Source organism: Lagopus leucura, unplaced genomic scaffold (assembly GCF_019238085.1).
Source record: "Lagopus leucura isolate 7727_CA_CO unplaced genomic scaffold, USGS_WTPT01 Super-Scaffold_100004, whole genome shotgun sequence".
Lineage (NCBI taxonomy): Eukaryota > Metazoa > Chordata > Aves > Galliformes > Phasianidae > Lagopus > Lagopus leucura.
In genome coordinates, this window is record NW_024962264.1 from 18,029,066 (window position 1) to 18,045,761 (window position 16,696).

Here is a 16,696-nt window from a genome sequence, read left to right on the forward strand (position 1 = left end):
GTACGTCACAGCGATCCTCATTACCACCTGCTCTGCCACCCGCTGCCCTATCACCCACTTCCTGGGCAATGCATCCTTCAACCAGACCTAAAGGAACACCCACCAGAGGCTGTGCGGGGAGCAGTGGACTGCTCCTAATCCCTTACAAAGACACGTGCCCAAGCTTAACTGCGTACTTAGTTGCAGGCATCTTAGCAGAGGCAGGTTTTAACTGAAGATGATATACAACAGCTGACAGATGGAGTAGCAGAACACAAGCTACAGTTATGGGAGTAAATTATATGCGTTTTGTTTTGCTACAGGTAAAGGCATCAAGCAAATTCTAGATAGCGGGTTTTTTCCTGCCCTCCTCCTACCCCGACTTTCCCTTATTAAATTCTAAAACACTCTTTAAAAAAAGGACAGAAGGAAAAAAAGGGAAAGGCTACTAGCCGTCATTCAGAATAGTTTAGATATACATGAAATGCTGTTCTCACCTTAGTTCAGAACATTATTCTTTGAAGCACCGTACCTGGGAGTGGAAAAGCGAACATAGTTAACCCCATGAAAGCTGCCCATCCCATCCCTGGGCTGAGTGCTGCACAGCTCAGCCATGAGGGGTGCACCCAGGAAGGGGAGCCTGGTATCAGCACCTACTGCATCGCAGAAGTCTTACTGTCAAGGCCTGCTGCTATACAAGCGGTGTGTTTGTACAGTCACAGAACTCAGCGGAGAAGTTAGCAGCACACTTCTTGATCATTACTGGATAGTAACGAGACCGCCTTCAAAAAGGTTATTTTCAGAATGCAAGTTTGCCCAAGGAGATTGTGGATACCCCATTCCTGGAGGCATTCAAGGCCAGGCTGGATGTGGCTTTGGGCAGCCTGGTCTGGTGGCTAGCAACCCTGCACAGCAGGGGGGTTGAAAATAGATGATCATTGTGGTCCTTCTCAACCCAGACCATTCTATAATTCTATGAAATAAGGAGGAAGAGAACTTCAGTCTTTCAGAACGATGGAATAGTTTTATGAGGGAAACTGTACTCATAAAAGTTCTGTGAGGAGATCAAGATACAGATCATGTCCCCTCCTGCCCTAATCTAATAGGGTTATACGGTGATAGGAAAGTGGAGGGAGGGGGAAGAGGGGGGGAGGAGAGTTTTGAGAAGAAAAATCACTGTTCTATTTCATTTGGAACAAATCCAGCATCTTTTTCATTACTGTTTATTTTTTATCTTTCTCATGAGATCAGCAGGGATATTATTGGAAACAGTAATTCTATAAACGAGCACAGCCAGCTCGTGCATTAAAGTTCTATTTCTAAAGAGACACCCAGGCAGTTTTCAAAGGCTGCTACCACCAGAGCCCTGCTTAGCACTGTGTGATGCAGCTGGGCCTGCAAGAAGGAGTTCAAGGGGCAGGGCAGGAGTAAGAACCATATAGGAATTTCTGGTTCAAGCTAACCTTACAGTTTATAGAAAGAGTAAACAGCAGTACGAAATGAGAAAGCCTACTTGCATACCTAAGCTGCAGCAGACATCTACACACAAGGCAGACATGCTAAAGAGATACACAGTCCTTCCCTATCAAAGTAATTTCAGAAATAGTGAGTTGTATGAACATACACATATTCTAAATTCACATGTATTTGTAGCCTTTGTTAGAGCTGCATTAAGGGCAGATTGAAATGTACAGCTATTCCACATGGATGTCCCATAATCTCCCCCCCTCAAAGAGTCCCTTATAGTTCATGTTCATTTTTCTTTAACTAGCACATAAATGAGGGTAGTCCTGCAGACTGCTTCTACAGAGGACTGACACCACATTCCAGACCCCAATTCTCACTGCAGCCTCCTATCTAGAGAGGTGGGAGTTAAGACTCCTGCCCAGAAACAGATGAGGCAACTCCATAGTTATTATTGCCAGTCAATTATGAAATAATAAAATATGCTAAAGCCAAACACACATGAAATATCAACTCCCAAAGAGATTCTTCAACAGCATATGCTCAGAATACTGAACAGCACTTCACAAAGTAATTCTTCAAGTTTAGAGACGTGCCACTTGTCAGAGAGGGGAGGAGTTCTCAGTTCCCAGGTAGTTTTTGTTTAACCAGTTCACTAGTTCCTCCTTATTACAAAGGGTTTTAGAACAGAAGAAAAATACCACCACCACCAAAACATACCTTACCTTAGAGGTTCACCATTAATAAATCACTATTTTTTGAGGAGCAACCAAACAAGCAGGTAAGCTACAAGGACTGTAAGAGAAGTTTTCTCAGCGCTATTGCCCAAGAATAGCAGCTCAGAAGCACCCCACTACCACAGCCCGGACCGTAGGAAGCAACCGGCAACCACGCATCCAGCTGCTCCACTAACAAGCCGCCCCCAGCGAGCCAGAAGAAGCCGAACCCAAATAAAAGAACACTACTACCCACTGCAAAACAGCGGAGTATTAAGGTAAACACCACCAAGCGCACAAACTTAGAGTTAACTCCAATTAACTCCAGCGCAACTAAGCAAAGCCAGCTACATCTACTCAAAAGCCTCAGAAAAGCCCCCCAAAAGCAAAGCAAGCAACACACTCCAAACTCACCTGCGGCCTCATGCTGCAACCCGGCCGCCTCGCCGCCCGGCCCGGCTTTCAAAGGAGGCGGCAGGCGCCCGCCGAGCCGGCAGCGGGGCGGGGCGGGGCGGTGCTCTGCCCGCAGGTGCTGGGCGGGCTCCGGGCGGGGCTGGGCCGGGCCATGCAAAGCGTACCGCGGGCAGCCCTCGGTTGGTTGGCTTCAGCTCTTCGTGTGGTTTGTGTGCCTCAAAGATCGCCGTGCTGGCTTTTCTCATTACCCAAATTAACGGAGCAGAGGCGCTGCGGTTTTACTAGGGTTTTCAGGAGTTTATACGTTACTGACAACGTCCTTGTGTAATTCTGGGGGGAAAATAAATGCTGAAGCTTTGCTTGAACTCACATTCCCTACTAAAGCATGTAGGAAACTGAAACACTGATTGAAGGTGACAGCGATCTTTTTAGAAGCAAAGCAAGAACAGGCAAAAACAAATAACAAAACCTTTGTGTTCCTTTCTCAGCATTTCAGGTACAAAACCAGAAAAAGCTGTATCAAAAAGTTACACTGTTTTATTTTCTTTTTCCCTTTGGAATCTCCCGTGGTTTTTGTTTGTTATTTTCCTCTTGTTTTGGGTGGGAGCGCTGTTTGCTTTGGGAGTGCTTTTATTGTTCAGACAATCTAAAGTGCTTTAGAAGCTGTGAAATAAAAGGGATGTTTAACGGTCTTTAAACAAGTTCCCCATACTACTGAAGCCAAAAATTGTCTGTCTAAAAATACATGCATACCAAATCACTGAATAGAAGATTTTGGTTAGGTATTAGGCAGAAACTCTTTACTCAGAGGACGGTGAGGCGCTGGCACTGCTGCCCAGAGCTGTGGGTCCCCAATTCCTGGAGGTGCCCAAGGTTGGATGGGCCCTGGGCAGCCTGAGCTGGGGGGCACCCAGCCTACAGCAGGGATTGGGGCTGAATGGTCTCTAAGATCCCCTTTGCCCAAACCATTCTGTGATTCAGAGCACTTTCTGTACACAATATCACTGGCAGAGAATTATAGAATCATAGAATCACAAGGTTGGAGACGACCTGCAAGATCATCTAGTCCGACCGTCCTCCCATTACCACAAGCACTAAACCTCATCTTGTAGCTCCTCATCCATCCTCTTGAACATTGCCAGGAATGGCGACTCCACCACCTCCCTGGGCAGCCCATTCAAGTGCCTGACCACTCTCTGAGAGAAAAAGTTCTTCCTTATGTCTAACCTAAACCTCCTCTGGTACAACATGCGGCCATTTCCTTGGGTCCTGTTTGTTGCCTGGGAGAAGGGGCCAAAACCCCTCATCACAACCTCCCTTCAGGAAGCTGTAGAGTACAGTGAGGTCTCCTCTGAGCCTCCTCTTCTCCAGACACAATAAAAGCTTCCCTCATATGAAACAAGCCTTCGGAAAAAACAGTGTGAGCACAGATACCTGGCAAAAGGTATAGAAAGGAAACAGGGTATCAGTGATAAACAGTTCCAGTTTGTCTTCTGTATTTGCAAGTCAGAAGATCAGGATGTTCTGAGGAAACTGTGTCAAGCAGAAACATAGGAAATATTCTCAACCTCTTTAGGAAAAGAGGTGACAGTTATGGAAACTATTAGTATATCAGAAGAAAGACGCCAGGCAGCTGAAAAGGCTTATGAAGGCTCTTTTCTAACATCATTAGAATTTCTGGATATGACATGAAATGAATGAAAACTAAAAGAAGATGGCATAGCTGTAACAATTACCACTTAGTCAACAGGCAATACCATTAGCCCATTTTCTTTGACACTCACTCTTACCTACTTAATTTTCTCACCATACTTCAGAAGGATTTTCCTATCTAATCTCTCTGACCTCATCTTTCCTGTGTAGCTCTCTTTTTATTTCCTTTAGGGATCTCAGTTGATTTTTCCTAAGCGTAAGGATTTTTATTTATTTCTTTATTTTTGCAGAAGCAGCAGGCCTCTCTGAAGCAGAATAGTTCTGCTAAAGCTTTCACTGCTAGCAGTTGTTCTCTTCAACAAGAACTCTAGAGCATTTTCCTTCCTTCTTCCCTTCCTCCCTTCCACCTTGGTAATGCAAAACAAAAAGCAGTTAAATAAATTCTAATACAAACTAGCAGTAGCTGCATACAGGAGTTGCTAGATAATCTCTTTTTGTCTCCCTGTATGAAGGAGAGTTTCATCTGGGAAAGGAGGAAGAAATGAATGAGAAAGAAGTAAGACTCAAAGGTAAATGAGCAATCCAAAAACACTAAGCTTTACCACACCTCACTGAGGTTTGTATGTGGTGTCATTTTTATCTCGTTGTCTCACATTTTAGGATTCTATTAGTTTGAAGACTTTTTTAGACACAATTATTTTTAAACCTAAGCAGCTGACATTACTGCATGAAGGATAATTGGTCTACTTAAAAAATATGACTGCTGTTGTCACCTGAACGTAAATTCAGAATGGAACATACAGTAAGAAATAGAATACTAGGTTAACCTCCAATCTAATCTGCTGCTCCAGCTCTGATAGCAGGCAATGCAAGAAGCTTCAGAAGTGGCAGAATAAGTACTTGCTTATCTATTCCAGCGGCTTGTCTATTTATCATAGTACTCATTTGTTATTTTGTTTCTGATTAGAACAAACAGAAATGCTTTTTAAAAACTTTTAAATAAAAAGGTCAAGCAACCAACAAATTGGACTTACTCCAGTTATACATTGAATAAAAAAAATTGCTGCTCTTAGTGCAGTTTTTTGGAGTGCAGTGTGATGTTCCTCAAATACGTAATGCCTTAACACAAGCCCAAACCTATTCCTCTGATAATTTAAAAATACTGGAGGATACACAAATAATCTCAAATGAAATCTCTCCACTGTCCTGGGCAGGGCTGTAAAATTAAATCTGAAAGCCAAGTGGTGGCTGAAGACATTTTGACAGATATCCTTCAAGACAGTGAGTAAGTCATGAACCATGGAGATATGAACAAGTGAAAGACGGCTGACTCATAGATCAGTCTGAATTTCAAATATGACACACTTCTTTTGATATTCTGTGTATTAGCAGGCCTTTAATGTGTATTCTTTTTTAAAGGATTCAAAAGATGCATGAGCTTGGTGAAAAAATGCATGAAAATGTTTGTTCCACTGTATTTGAAATGTATCAGAAGTAATTCTGAGCTCTCTTACGTGACAGCAAAATGACCTCTTTTTACTTATGGAAAGCCATGCCCAAGAAATTTGGCAGAAAGGCCCCAGCTGAGAGACAGTTGATAGATGGATGACTTTTTAGATTGAAAAAACATTTCCTGACAAGTCTCTATGCCAGTTTGTACGTATCATCACACAGATGTGACTATAAGGCTTATGATGGGCATGAAGCCAAAGTAAAGGGATCTGGGAAGTGGCATTCCTGCCAAATGTACATTTGCTGTAGTTAAAGAATGTTCTAATGTGTCTTTTCCTTTGATTAATATTTTTTCATTGATTTGGAGGAGAATGCAGAAAGGGTGACTCATAACACGGAGAGAAGGGTTCTTCCTATCATCTGGTGAGATAAAGATGAATAGTAAATGAGCTTAAGAGTGGCAAATCCTAGAAGAGGTGAGGAGGCTGACAATTTTCTATGATACATCTCAATGGAAAACACCATAGCATAACCTTGATTTTGATACTGCAAATTTATATGTAGGCAGACCTTTGGGGCGTTCTCATTGTTAAAAGGGAAAATGGTTCACTCTCTTATGAATTAATCGTAAGGAGTTGTAGCTGTTGCACACACCAGGAAAGGCAGTATAAGGTATGATGGCAATCGAAGAGTATTCTACAGGCTGAAGCTGATGGGACTCTCGTATCTAGTCTGAATAGGATCAATACTGATTAATTATGTTCTGAGCTGAATTGGCATTACGCCTGTTCAGATATAGGCATAAAACATATGAAAGTATAAAACATTTACAAGATGATCAGCTTTGAAGAAGGAACTATATTGGAATCAGAAATATGAGGATTCTTGGATTCCTCTCATATTATGAAGAAAGATAAAGTGTATTATGCTTTTACTCAAGAGTAGTGCTCCTTTCTGACTCAGCAATAACTGAGTGACTTACAGAAACGCTGCTGACCAGCAACTGCTAGGAGGAAGCATTGGCATCTAACGGCCTGACAATTATATACCTGGTAAGTTACTGATCAAGTGTAATCAATGAGAATAAGCAGCATTTTGACATGTTACCCTGAATCAAAATCAGACTCTTTTTCATATACCATACAGGTATTAAGAGTTTAAACATTAAAGTTTTATAGTTTTCGTACCTGCTGGAAGGGTTAACGTGTAATGGATGCTCAGTTAATTATTATCAGAATTTAGTAATTTGTAAGATAATATTCAGTAATTTTTTAATCTATCTGCATCTGCACTTTATTTAGAAAAGTATAGGGTGCCTAGAATAAATCTTTCAATAACAATTATTGCAATGTTATAATAATGAGAATAAATAATTATTTTAATAAATCATATTACTGTTGGGGAATGGCTGTGTGCGTGCTTGCAAAGATGCAAGGCAGATCAGTATGGTACACAAAAACATGAGAACAATCTTAGAATCAGAAGGTAATGGAAAAATCCTTTTAACATGACCATATTATAACGTTGTTCCAAGAACGCCGCAGAAGGAAAGAAGGTCATATAAGCCCACAGTGTAATGCTAAACTTCATTAGCCTGCCAAAAGAACTTTAAAAAATAACCAACCAAAAAACAAAAACAAACAAAAAAAACCCCAAAAACCAACAACAAAAAAACCCACCCAACAACTGTATATTCTATTGGGAACACTGTAAATCTAGTGTTTATCCTGGGGTTTTTAAATAGAATACTGGAGTTCTATTTTCAGCTCCATACTGATGTTGGGCAAATTGCTTCTAACTATATTTTTGGAGTGTTTTTTTGACAATGTATCTATAAGGGACCTGAGATCAGCCTTCTCCATCAAAGCTTTTCAGAGTTTGGGATTGTATTTGAAATCCGCACATAATTTCTACATATATTTGAAAAGCCCTTATTTTTCTCCCCATTTCTCCATCCACTTGTCAGATAATTTTGAGATCCTCACATGCAAATGGAAACCTGACTGTATGTCTGCACTTCTATTACTGAACGTGGGTGAAAAGTTACGGTTGTCCATATATATTTATTGACTTCCCAGGGTTTTGCATGACTGTTTGCTAAATAGGCAGTTGGCCTTATATCCTAAGCACTAATGGATGTATACTTTTGTCTTATTTGTGGTCACCTTTATCTTTTCACAGAATTTATCTGTGCAAGATAAACTGTGAGGACCTCTTCATGTTTCAACAATAAATTGCATGCCGTTTAGAAAAAAATAGGTTATCTTAATATTCCTCCTACTAAATACAAATAACATTGGTGGTAGTAATGAGAAAAATGTAGACTAACATTATTTCTTTAACTATTTAAATATTTCATGGATTTCTATTTGGAAAAAAAAAAAAAAAGTATTGTAGAAGTGTTATGTGTGTTTCCTTTATTTTTATTGACAGAAGCACTAAAAAAAAGCAAAGATTCACCTTGCTAATGACCCCTGGTTTTGGCAAGATAGTAAGTATAGGGAGAAGAGAATATCTGTTCTTACCATAAACAGGAAAAGAGGCTTTGTAACAGCAGCATTTGCCAGCACCTCTAAAATTAACTCTGGGTCAAGCATTCCACGATGAATGCCTTTTTTAGAGTTAATACAGAGCAGCTGAGCCTATAAACACATTAAAAAAGTATATTTCAAACAAGTTAGTCTGGGAACTAACTTTTAAAATAGTACATGTGGAAACATAAACATAAATTTATATTGAGCATTCATTTCTTATTATAAATTGTTGCCTACAGTATTTCCATCTCTTCCTCAGATTGAAATATAAGGTAATTTAGCACACAGATAAATAACTGTAAAATCACAACAAAGCTTATGCTGGAGGCACTCCTGGAGATCATGCAGTTCAACTCTTTGTTGAAACAGAATTAAATTTAAAACTCTATCAGGTTTCTTAGGACTGTCCAGCCAACTTTTGGATAGCTCTAATGATGTAGATAAGCATTTTTTAATCCATAATTTTTTTGGTCAAGAAGTTCCAGCGCTCAATCACCTAAAAGGGACTTTTTTTTTTTTTTTTCATTTTTATCTATCTGATATTCCTCTCTTCTAACTACCTCACAATTTCTGTTATATCATAAATTTCTGTTATATAACATAAAAATACTGTCAGGTACTTAAAGCTGAGAAAACAGCTCTGGCAAACATCTTTGATATTTTATAATGGTTATGCTTTCTTATCAAAGATGAAACTCTTTGTTTGAATTCCATAGTTTGCTGAAGTGGTCACACATCAAACAACAGGATAAAGTGTTAGTACATGGAATCAACTGGATCAGTGGTCCAAGGTAAACCATATGCTGAGGGGAGACCTTACTGCTCTCTTCCAATACCTGAAAGGTGCTTACAGCAAGAGTGGGGTTGGTCTCTTCTCATTGGTGACAGGATGAGGGGAAATGGCCTCAAGTTGCACCAGGGTAAGTTAAAGTTAGACATCAGGAAAAACTTCTTTGCAGAAAGGGATGTGAAGAACTGGAATGGGCTCCCAGGGAGGTGGTTGAGTCACCATCCCTGGATGCGTTTAAAAACTGTTTGGATGTGGTGCTCAGGGACATGACTTAATGGAGGGTTGTTAGGATAGCATGGTTAGGTTGTGGTTGCACTTGATCATCTTTAAGGTTTTTTCCAACCTGAGCAATTCTATGGAAAAGAAAAAAAAATGACACGTACATACAAAGCTAGCTGTGCACAATTTGTGTATAATTTGCACAGAGGTAGCGCAGGTAGAGAAAGTCAATTTAACTTCTAAAATTGTTTAGTTTTAACAGTTACTCTATACATTATAATTGTGATCAGTGAGAAAACTTGTGGGGCTTTGTCAAAATTTCTCAAATTTTGTCAACTCCTTAAGATGTTCTCATCCCTGAAAAGCAGATGCAAGGGCAAAAGCCATTTTATTCTGAAGAACTGTCATTTTGTACCTTCAACTAAATTTGACATTACAGTTCCCAGGATGGCAAATAGAGATTCTCGTGATTTAGCACACTGCAGCAGTAGAGATATTTTATACATTTTTTAGTAGCTCAAGCGAAATATAAAGAGCTTCTTGAAGGTCTATCAGACAACAGTGGTATTAACTGAAGACTTTCCTAGTCTTCTGTATTTTGTATTTGAAAATATTTACAACTGTAAGAGTAAAAAAAAGAAGTAGGATTCTTTATTTTGTCGTGGCACCTCAGAAGACATGCTTTCTGCTTTGCAGTTAGAATAGGAATTTCCAATGGGAATTTCTGTGGTACGCACACTGCTCTTGGTCAGTGAGCCATTTCAAAATCATGATAATCCAACCCAGGGACAAGAGCTGGTATTGCCAGTGGTGGCCTACCTTTACTGCTGCTACATGCACAGCTTGTGGTACCTCGGAGCTCCTAGCACTGAAGAAGTAGTTAAGTAATCCCTTCCAAAGCCATGCACTTTTCTGCCAACATTACAAATGAAACTAAAGCATCCAAGGTGAACAGAAATGAGGTTGTTTTGTTTTCAATTTTCATTCTGCTATATGCTGTAGGAATGAGAAAAGGTAAAATGGAAGGATATTTTTGAATTTTCAAGGAAAAATTACAAGTTAAACACAGGAATAGACCATAGCAGTGGCTATGTTTTAGGACCTTGTACAGGAGGATGTAAGTCATTCCAATATTATATAGAAGTATACACCCCCAGAAGGGTATGTAGCTAACACTGGTTTTAATACGGAAAATAAAATGCACTAGAAAATCTCTGAGGAACAGAGGAGATAGAGAAATATGGTTTAGAATACAGAGAGCTGCCAGGGTCAAATGAAGTGTAGATGCATATAACAACAATGGCCAGACCTATGAAGGCTTCGTATTATATTCCAGATAGCCACTTATTGGACATTATCCAAACCAATTACCCTGAGTATAAATGCTCTGTTAATTCATCACTGAAAACAAGCTTGTAAATGAACAACTAGTAAAACCTGCCAGACTTGGAAGTTTGGCGAAATTTTGTTTAGATTATAAAGTAAATAAATCTAACTTCTAAATATTTATTGTCTCCAAACTAAAGGAAGCTTAAAATACATCTATTTTATGCTATTTTTAGAACCAGGCAAATCTTGGCTCTGACAGTACCTTGTGTCAGTGGGTGGCAAACTCTGCTTATACGTATTTGAAGAAAAAATGTATAATATATCCAGCATTCACTGCTTACATGTACTTTCAGAAGATGTTGCTCTTTATAGCAACTAACCACTTTCACTTGTTCCTGTCCACTTCTTGTGTTTAACCAACTAGATTCCAAATAGATACTAATTGAATTTTCAGGCTATAAACTGAAGCACTGCTATGCTCTAGGTTCCCTTCAATCCCGTTATGTAAATTGCCCCCATTGTATAACTCAATTCTCAATTGTGGAACCTTCTGATCAGATCCAAGCCATTCTGGACAGAGCAAACTATCATCAGTCATACTAATATTGATTTCCGAAGCCTAGTTGTAACACTATGGAGACCAAACTGCATTTTGCAGAGCTTAGATGTTCTTGAGCAAATGCATTTCTATGACTTTGTCTGACAAAAACCACAGAGCCAAATGAGTATAGGCCATCTAAATAACAGTATTTCCTAGTGTCTGTGCATAATAAGTACCTAAAAGCATAAATATGATAAAATATGTATCAAACGAAATGCTACTACCACCATTTTGGAAACACAGGTTCTAACTATTAGCGTTAGTCCTTATTTCAATTTGCCTTATTTTTCCCCAGCAGAAACTTCCAGCAGTTAGAAATAAACCCTGAGAAGAGAATGGTTATTATTGTTACCCATGCTGAGCACTGAAAAGAAACAGGGATATCTGACTTTGTAATTAGGAGGAAGATAAAAGAAAGCTAAGAAACACTACTAGCTATTGAATTAATAGCTCATATGATTTAAAGAAAATAATTTGTATTGAATTGGTACATATATTTGAGATTTGTTGTGTAAAAAGAATAGCATAGATTTTGCAGTAGCAGGCATATACAGTGGTGAGCATGTTTTATATTTGTATTGATCCTTTGTGGCATATCATAAAAGAAGCCTGTAAATTATTCATACCTAAAACAAATTAGATGCTAGAAAAAAAAAGCTTTCTTGAAATCAATTTTAAGGGCAGCAGAGTTGTAAAGTCAGCTGACTTAGCTAGAGCTGTTTCTAACAATCCTTTAGTTGCTAATAATACCTCAATCACCTCCTTAAATCTACCCTCAGACACCGAAGGTAAAGGCACTGGCGCAGTCAGCTTAAGTGACAGGCCTCAGAATGCACTTCAATGGGATATCTGTTTGCCCTCAAAGCATTAGCCTGCTTACACTTTTCCAAGGCAGGAAGCAAACCCATGTAGATATTAAATGACCATCCCTAGATGTTTCAAACTAGCACACACTGGTCACATGTATGTTGCCCTGAGCTGAGGCTGCATTACAAAGCAACTTTGTGAAGTGATCCAGGTTTGCAGTTTTCTAGAGGAATGGCATCTGGCCATCTGTGAACATTTTGAAGCACTCCTGGCAAAGCCCCTCTTCTTGGGCTCCTCAGTGTAGTAGTACTGAAACAAAAAGAAGTTTGTAAAGTGATCATCTGAATAATTAGATGAATACATAAACACTTTATTTATAGAAAACATGTATACAGAGGAAGCAGTAATACTGTTTGGATGATGATAATGATTATACCAGAGTATATGGAAGAGAAAAGTACTGATGGTTCAAAGCTGGGCAGAAGCAACTGTTAAGTCTTACACTTTTGATTAAGAGATTACCACACACACACTCATAAGCAGAACAGAGATTTTCATTTCCTTTTTTTGCCAGTTCATGAGAGCATCTGGGCCCGCTCCACAGCACTGAGCAGCTGACAGGTATAGCAACACTCTCAGGCCGAGCTCTTTCTGAGTGCCACGTGTGCTGGCTGGGTACTGTTGCAGCACTAGAACTCTGCCAACAAGTTGTCCAAATATTTACTTACTTTCACAGGCACATCTTACAGCTGACACTGAACTGCATGCTGCCATAGCTACACTACTTTCAGTAGCTGAGCTAGTTCATTTGAATGCAGCTCTCGTTTCTATTTAAAACAACAGAGAAATAACTTCTCAAATCTACAACATCTATGGCTTGAGCTGCCATTGACTTACCATTTTTTTTTGTTTGCATACCATAACAAATTATTGAAATAGTAGGCTACATATATCACACCTTACATGTAACACACTGTTACTCTATGATGACTGTGGAGGCATTACATGCTAAGCCATAAAAAAACAGCTGGATTTCAAACTGTTTCTCGAGATGCCTCATCAACATTAACTCCTCAGGGAATACTCAAGGCATTCCAAGATTTTGACCCATGCTTTGAACTTAGTTCTCTTAGTATTGGAACTTAGCATCTATAAGTAAAACCTATTTGGATTTAGTTTTTTTTTTTTAAACTTTGTTAAGAATTGCTCCTGCTCTAGAATTGCCTTTCCTACATTTAACACATTACAGATCACGTTACTACAAGTAAAGATGTGCTATTGAATGGGTAAACTCTCTACATTCTTAAAAATGGAGTTTGATTTAGATTAATTTTCAGTTTGCTGAAATGTGTACCATCCTGCACTAAACCTAGATATATTTATTCACCCTCTATTTCAGTGAAGTGTGTCCAGAAAGACACATAAAAGGGGAGACCAGTAAATTATGTCTTACAAAATACAATACAAAACCCACTGTTTCTCAGTTGCCCCCATCCATCTATCTTGCTTTGTATTTAAATCACTCCATTTTTATCATAAAAATAGATCAACATTATTCAAATAACAATAGTTTATAATTTGATTTAAATATCCTATTGCAGCTTTCCCTTGACTTGTCTCTTCAGTACAATGTCCTCTACATATTTACATATATTTGTTATTGCTTATTATAAAAAATCAAGATACAAAAACACATTCAAGAAGATAACTCTTAAAGATTAAGTTACTTTTACAGTTATGCCCCAGACTGGTTAAGAGATGCATACAAAGATACAAGATGAAATCCATTTTTACTGACTTAAGTTTTAAAACATCAAAATTTACTGTGTATCATGTAACTTTCTTTAGCCAGTTTAAAAAGAGAAAATAAGAAAATCCACAAAAAGCAACTTTGATAAATCATTTACTTTCTCCTTACAGTCAAAGACACAAACTAGACAGCCATCTTAATTGTGATACATAATCTGCTAAAATTAAACAAAGTTGAGCAAACTTTATTACATAGAACTGGATTCTCTAAAGAACAATTTAGTAGATTATTTTCTGCACCCTGAAAGAAACAGTGAGCTAAAACTTAAAGTTAAAATAATCTGACCTTGAAGTTAGCAGACAGCAATAAACAAATTCTCATTCCAAATTTAATTGATTTTCTTCCACCTAATCCATAGAACTCACAAAATCATCAGTACTGAAAAAAGGTTTCTGATCAGGATTACCATCAGTAATGCTTTCAGAAAAACCAGTAAAAGCAATTCTTTTAACTTTTAACTGTTCTTAAAATTGAGCAGTTTTTGCATATATACCTCCCATAACATATTAGTTGAGAATGATGATATATAATTGACAACCATACAGAGAAGTTAGGCAGATCTTTAAAGGGCATATAACTAGACTATCACACTAGAAAGGACTAATTGGAAAAGAATGGAAAAGCTTACCCACATTCTGGGCCTACAGAAAAAACTCCCAAAGGAGCAATCTCCAGAGAGGAAAGCTTCCTCAGTCAAAGTCAGCCCTTAAATGGGGCCTAGGAGAGGTGCAGCCAGGCTCCACCCCTTCTGGTCACACAGCTGAATTGCCTTCACCTGTGCTCATTGCTGACTCGTTGTGTCAGCAATGTGCTTCACCTGGCTGACTCATTGCTTGTCTCAGGTGATCAATCAGAGGTTCAGGCCATGATTCAGTAGCTCCCACACAGATGACCGTATCAATAAGCTTTCAAACAGTATTTATACTCACAAGATTATTATACAAAGTAAATGTTTAGAAAGCCATATTCTTTAAATATCTATTAGAGACATTCAAAGACGTAGTGGAAATGATAAATTAGGGCTTGAACCAGTGATTGAGCACCTGGTGGGAAGGTGGGGCCAACTCAGGGCTGCTCAGGTGCATGCATTGTACCTGAGTGACCAGAAGGGGTATAGCCAGGATCCACCCCTTCCCAGACCTCATTTAAGGGTCGGTGGTGGAGGGAAGGGTGTTTTGTGGGGAGTTTCCTGCATAGTTGCAGTCTTTTGAGTGTGAGTATTTTTGTTCTTGTAGTCTGTGTGTATGGCTCTTGTGTTTGAGTAAGTCTTCACTTACTGCAGCTTAGAACTTTGCTACTACATTGGTGTTGCATTCCGTTGTATTGTGAAGAGTCACAGAATTGTAGTGTTTGGAAGAGCTTTGTTGAGTTTGTTCAGTTCACTCCCCTGGTAAATAAGTTTTCTATAGTGGGTCTCGTGTGGGCATCCAGATAATACTTAAATATTTTTAGAGAAGGAGAATCTATCACTTATCTGGCCAGTCTGTGTGTTATATCTAATATGAAATAAGAAGTTTCTTTTTCTTTTTTTCTGAAGTTTTTCTTTCTATTTTATAAAGTGCTTTCTTCTTTTCACTTCTGTGGCTGCAGTTCAAATATTCTTCAATAATTCTAGGCAATGAACTGATATTTTGTTTTAGCAACATGCTGTAAATCTATCAAGTTAGTGTTACACCTAACACATTGTGTTGGCTAAGAAAAATTACTGGAAAATTATTACTCTCTCTACCTCTGAACCTTAGAGTAGAGAACATTTTAGAGTGAGAACATTTATGGGTGTAGTAAGTGCTGCAGAACATTCCAAATACCTGCACTTATGTCCTTGGGTAGTCCCAGTAAATTGCTATAATAATTGTTGTTGGCTTTGTGATTTTAACTGGTTTAGCATTGCTCTGTACTTGTCTAAAATTACAGAAGAAATAAATTGTGTGCTTTTTGCAAACTGCAACTTTCTATTGCAGAAACACAGTATTTCAGTTTGGCTTGCCTATAAATATTGAGTTTCAAAAATGTTTGTTGCATGTCCATAAAAAGCATTTTTAACTTTTTCAGTAACTTGCTGCCTTGGGGATGCATACAGCAAACACCTGTCTATGCTGCTGCACAGCCATCCATATAGCACTCAGATTCTGATTAACTTTTGTGTGCATATATTTTACTGAGGATCTGTCAGAACAGTTCAAAATGAAGCAATGTAGCTTTTAATAACATTGGGAACTACTACATAGTACTGTAGAATTCCATGTGCTAAGAATCCTGTCAAATATGTAGCACCCATCTGATAAAAGTACTTGGAATGTATTGTTAATGCATTTCTGTAGAAACAGGGGTTTGAGCAGGCATCACAAACTCTGTGGTTTCTAATGTGATTAAAATACTTTCATTTAATAGCAAAATATTGTTGTTCTCATTCCAGGAACCTAACATTGCAATTCAGTGTTTTACCCAAATGTTTTCTTTCAAGTTTTCATAAAAAGCCTTAGAAACCACATTGCACATGACTTTAGTGGATTATGTTTGGGCTTTCTTGCATAAACTTAATGGCTTCCTTATAATTGTAGCAAAGAGAAACTGCAATACATGGTAAATATCAACTTCACTGCCCCTGGAAATCTCACCATTTGTTTCTGAGAAATAAATATTCTGACTTTTTAGTCTGCACCTGACTGAGATATTGAGGTCTGTTAAGGTGTTTCCATAAACTTTAGTACATTAAACTATACAAGAAGAGAGCTCGTGCTAAATATACTGACAATGCTTTTAAGTGAAATTGCAATGCAGTACATCTACCAGAAGGGAGGGTGCAATTTTGCTTGGTGTATGAATGTTACAGAGTTTATTACAGAACATTACTGCAGGTGAAAGTCATTTTGGAAAAAGATCAAAATGTAACATAAGCAGTACAACCTGACAAATTCTTAACTTAAA